The sequence below is a fragment of the Macrotis lagotis genome, chromosome 4 (assembly GCF_037893015.1).
Source record: "Macrotis lagotis isolate mMagLag1 chromosome 4, bilby.v1.9.chrom.fasta, whole genome shotgun sequence".
NCBI classification, from domain to species: Eukaryota; Metazoa; Chordata; class Mammalia; order Peramelemorphia; family Peramelidae; genus Macrotis; species Macrotis lagotis.
The window spans coordinates 75,194,376-75,200,375 of NC_133661.1; positions in this window are offsets into that span (position 1 = coordinate 75,194,376).

A 6,000-nucleotide genomic window follows, 5' to 3' on the forward strand; every position below is an offset into this window, starting at 1 on the left:
GGGGAGAAATCAGAATATTATGATATTGAAGTCACAGGAAAAGGTACTAATGTAAGTAACTAGTCCAGGGCTTTGCCAGAAGATTTCTTTACTAGAGAAATTATAAATGTTAATGCTTTTTATAACAAAAATATCACAAAGATACAGAGACCCAAATAGAACAAGTACAGCTTTGGCTGCCCTTTCTAAATCACAATACTCATTTTCCTATCTTATTCAAAAATTATGCAAAGATTTCTGTTGAAATCTGGCAAATAAATTTCCACTCCTAATGTTAATCAAAACATTTTTTAGGGGCAGCTAAGTGGCGCAGTGGATAGAGCATCAGCCCTAGAGTCAGGAGGTCCTGAGTTCAAAACCAAACTCAAAAACTTAGTAATTACCTAGCTATGTAATTATTAACGCAGTTAGGGCAAGTCACTCAACCCCATTGCCTTGCAACAAAGACAAAAGGTCTTTTATTTGTATATTTTTCACATATGGGTTCAACACTGCCTAAAATTCCCTGGAAGATTTTTCAAGTGGATTAGAAAATATTGTTTTCTAAATAAGTTGTTATTTATGTTAAGCTATTTTAAGTTAACATAATTATTTATATTATTTATAATTAGTTATAAATAATAATAATAGTAAATAAACATATTAGATAAGGAAATTGAGGCCCAGAGAGGTCAATAGTTTACTTCACACCGGTAAAAGAAACAAAGTTAAGATTCAAATTAAGATCCTTTAACTGGAAATCTTACATAAATAAATCTTACATAAATAAATAATAAATTAAACAAATGTAATTAGGTATAAATAAATAAGTTTTTTAATGTACAGATTGAGAATTTTAAGGGTGACATTTTTATATAATCTTCAGCAATAAAAGTTTGCATTTTTAAAATTAAAAATGATAAAAATAAGGGAAAGAGATGACAAAATAAATTAGATTATTTCAATTACTCAAAATTAAAAAGCTTTTGCAGAAACAAAAAATAATGAAACCATAAAAAAGCTACAGGAAGGAAATAAGAAAGGGGGTGTACTAGAATCATGGACTTAGTGCCTCCAAAGTTTATATTTTAATGTTTTTTGCAAATCATTATAGCCTTATACTACCAATAGTGTATATCTCAAGTATTTTTACTCAGGTTCAAGTTTATTATTAAACATAAATTCTTGTTTCATAATCTTGACCATTTCCAATTTTTCTGGGGAGTTCTTGTTAGATTGATAAGACTGCTGTTTTTATTTTGAAACATGGGTGAGGAAACATTTGTACTCATTAGTAAATTAACAACTCTGCCATTTTCTCATTGTTCAATACTGACATAATCTGTGTTATCTTCACTCCAAGTTTTCTTCGTACCAATTTTTTAAGTCACTTATCTATTTTATGAGGCTGGGTTTTGAGAAAACTAGATAGTAAAAATCATAAACTCACTTGACCTATACTAAACAGCTATATGTTGCAATAACTGAAAATGGATGAAGTCTGCCACCATTGCAGCCCCTTCTTATTGTAGATCTCCAACTATTCCCTCTTGATACCTCACATCTTGTATGGGAAATGTGACTGTCTTGACATACAGACCAAGTGAGGTAAAATGGCTTGCCCAGGGTCACATAAACTAGTAACTGTCTGAGGTCAGATTTGAACTCACAAAGAAGAATCTTCCTGACTTCAGGCCTGGCACTCTAGGTAGCTACTTTACCACCTAGATACCCTACCCCTCTTTTGCCTCAGAATCAGACCAAGTTTCATCATGGAGGACTCAATCTTGCATCAGCAACCCTCTCAGGGAAGCTAGATAATGCAGTGGATAGAGCACTGAATAGAGTACTGCCTTGGAGTCAGGAGAACAGGAGTCCGACACTTGCTACTCACTAGCTGGGTGACCTTAGGCAAGCCACTTCGATTGCCTCACATCTGGGGCCCTCTCCAATCATCCTGATTCGTATCTGTCCACTGGACGGAGATGACTCTGGAGGAGAAAGTGAGGCTGGTGACTTAGCATAGCACCCCCTCACTCAAATCCAATTCATGTACTTGTCATGGCATCACCTTCCCTGATGTCATAGTCTTCTTTGAGAATGAAGGACAAAACATCATCAGCATCATCTACCTTTCTTGAGAGAGACTACTAATTTTATCTATGCCCCCTTATTTTTTCATTAAAATTTTTTTAATTATCAAGTTTTCATTTTTCCTTCCCTCTCATTCCTTACTCCACAATGGAGGATCTTGTAACAAAGATATATATGCTCAAGGAAAACAAATTCCTCAATCAGTCATGTCTAAAACTGTATTTTAGATGACTCCATCTTACCTGGTTCTAATTTGAGATTCTCCCAAATCTCAAATGGCACTGAGTCAAATTTATTTGCCTGTTTTACCAGTCCAGGCCCATTCTTAGCTAATTAAGCAGATTATGGATGGCATGGCAAACTTTTTGGTATGCTCCCAGCTTCACATCACTTAGTTGATAAGGTAGACTGTTCCTTTCTTCTTCAAAGTGGACAGGGGAAGAAAAAGAAATAACACATATAATTTTCCAACAACCTAAAAATTAAAATACAACTCTAAAATTAGACCTGCATTGAATTTCTACAAAGCTTTTTTTTTTTAACTCTGATTGGCATGCAATTAGTGGAGTTCATATTTTATATTTTTACAGTTATTTTTCCATCTTTTGCAAATTATCCTTGTGCTCAGCTGGACCTGTAACCCATTTTTTAAACATGTGTTTGATTTTTCTACTCATCACAATCATTTGGAATCTCCTTCTAGCTTTCTAAGGTGCAACTTTTTTGCTTTGTTTTAATGTAATTGTAAACTTATCACAAACATTTTTTTCGGTCATCCAAGATAACACTGGGCAGACTTCTCTTAGATACACTCTCATTGACTGATTCTGATAAAGTCTTATCAAGAATGACCTTTGGGGTGGCTAGGTGGCACAGTGGATAAAGCACCAGAGTACCTGGGTTCAAATCCAGTCTCAGATACTTAATAATTACCTAGCTGTGTGGCCTTGGGCAAGACACTTAACCCCATTTGCCTTGCAAAAAAAAATGACCTTTAATTATCAGGTCCCTAGATGTGATATGACAAGTCTAAAAAAAAAGCCCCCAAAATTAAAAAAGGGAGGTTCAATTTAATAAAAGGAGAAAGAGTTATTCTATTTGAAGAGAAACTAGAGTATTAAGGGGTTCACTTTAGGAGTTACCATTTGGTTACCAATGGTAACCAAAATTACCATTCTCTTCAAGACTCAAGAGGGAATCATGTAATCTAGGACTAGAGAGTCCAAGTTAGACCTAGAAAATGGTAGAGTCTAGATATTACAGTTTAAGACATCCAAGGTCTGGATTGTTTTATTTATACTTCTAATCATCTTACATTGGTGATTATTGGGTCTGGAGTGTGAAGGGGTAGAGGGAAAGGGGAAGTAGAAACCAAAATTAGGTGCCTATTGGAGAGGTTGCTGGTTTGACCTTTGTAAGAAAAATCTCCTTGTGAAAAAAGATTTTCTTCAGCTGGGGCAGGGGAAGCAGTTTCCAGTTTCATTCCTTTTCAGGAAGGCCGATGAACTCTTGGTTAGCAGAGATAAACAGATCAGGTTATTGCCCCAGTCCTAGGCTGTAGTTTTGGACTCTTAATTATTCGATCCTAACCTGAGTTTCTGAGGCTCAGTAATGCCCAGAAAGCAATTGACTATTAGAATTCACAAGTCAACAAGTCATTTTGGTTTTGGTCTTGGTTTTTTTCATCTGTAAAGTGAAAGAGTGAAATTTCCTGGTCTCTGAGGTCCCTTCCAGCCCCAGATCTAGGATGCTGGATCACCAAGGAAGATGCCAAAATGAAACACTTAGGGACAGGGACAACAAAGGAAGGCTGTAGAAGTGGAGTTCTCCCAGAATGTCTAAAAGTTTCCCAGCTGGAGATCGCCTTCACTTTGTATTGTCTAATTTATATATATATTCTTTTTCCTATGTAAACTTCTTTTGATGTTTCAGTCATGCAGTCATGTCCAACTCTTCCTGACCCTATTTGGGATTTTTTTTCTTTCTTTCTTTTTTTGGGGTGGGGCACTGGGGTTAAGTGACTTGCCCAAAGTCACACAACTTGAAAGTATCAAGTGTCTGAGGCTGAATTTGAACTTAGGTTCTCCTGACTCCAGGGCTGTTGCTTTGTTCACTGTATCACTTAACTGTCCCTATTTGGGGTTTCCTTGACAAAGATACTATGGTGATTTGCCATTTCCTTCTCCAACTCATTTATCAGATGAGAAAACTGAGGCAAATAGGGTTAAGTGACTTACCCAGGGTCACACAGCTGGTAACGGTCTGAGACCAGATTTGAACTAGGAAGATATGTCTTCCTGCCTCCAGGCCCAGCACTCTCTGTACTATGGCACCACCCAGCCTCCTAGGTACACATTTTCTCTGATTTCTGCTTTGCTATGATGAATAAATGGGCTTCTATGCTTTTTTTTATTTGTATCCATTTGGAACTGGTATTAGGTGAGTAAGAGTAGAGCTTAGAATTTCCTTACCACTCAAAATGACAGTGTTCATAAGTTGGATGGAGGAATGTGATCAAATCCCCTAGAAAAATAGTATTTATGGGAGCAGGCATACTTTTAATTCAAGAAGATCCATTATGGCTTCCTTTCCTGGTAGTAATAAAAGTCTCTCTTGGTGAAGAGGCTAAAGGTTAGGCCACACAAGGCCAAGTCTTAGCCATATGTGGCTCTTCTATGCACATGTGGGGTCCACTCTCACTCTTTGTTGTTATATAAGAAAGTGGTAGAAAAAATGTTGGAATAGCTGCATGGTACCCTAGCTACTGGGAGTCAGGTAGAACTGAGTTCAAATTTCAGTATTATACTTAGTTGTCTGACCTTGGCCAAGTCACATAACCCCATTGCCTTGCAAAAATTTTAAAAATGTTAATAATACAAAGGACATTTTTAATAACACTAGAGGGCAGGTTGTTAAACATTTACCAGCATATCCTGCCCCCTCTAACTCAGCATACCTTGGGTCTTCAAATTCTATCTCTCTAGGTAGTGTGGAAAAATTGAGTCAAGATCACCTTCAGACCAAAACTACAAACTAAGTCAGACAAGGATCGTAGATTTAATAGGGAGGAGAGTTCTCAGTTACATGTGTTTGGTTTTTTATTTATTAGGTCACAAGCAAGCAATTCTAGGCACTGGTGTGGGAAAATGCTTTACTTTATTATTCAGAAAACTTATTCTATTGTTTAAATCAAACTTAATGTGACTAAATTTTATTTGCACCCAAAGTATCATGGTGACTGACTTCTGCAACTCTTTAGGAATGCTAAAGATGGCCACAAGGAATTTGAGGTTCCCTTAGGTCCTGGACCCACCTAAAATAATCTCGACACCACACCCAGGTCTGGTTATCAGTCCACACAAGTCTGTGATTTGAATTTCTCCTGTTGTGATTTCTATTCAAATTTTGTTGAATGTTTATTTGTACTGATATAGCTGTTTCAATCTACTTTGTTTACAAGTTGCCCTATCAGAAAGAATGCTCAATTCTGTTGCTTGGTTTGTGTGGAAGTATCCTTTTAAAGCCTGGGAGAAGGGGCCACACCTCTTTCTGGTTCTCTCTCTCTCTCTCTCTCTCTCTCTCTCTCTCTCTCTCTCTCACTCTCTCCATTTATATGTAACCTTTATGACCTTTATGGATATCAGAGAGGCCCAGATATCCTAAAGTTTTTTTAATTTTAGTTATCATTTTAAGTAACTCATGTGTTAATAATAATAAATTAATCTTAGCTAACATTCCTATAACTTCTTAAAGTTTACAAAATTCTTTTTTTATTTTTAGATTTTTCAAAGCAATGGGGTTAAGTGGCTTGCCCAAGGCCACACAGCTAGGTAATTATTAAGTGTCTGAGGTTGGATTTGAACCCAGGAACTCCCAACTCCAAGACTGGTGCTCTAGTCACTGCGCCACCTAGCCGCCCCAAGTTTA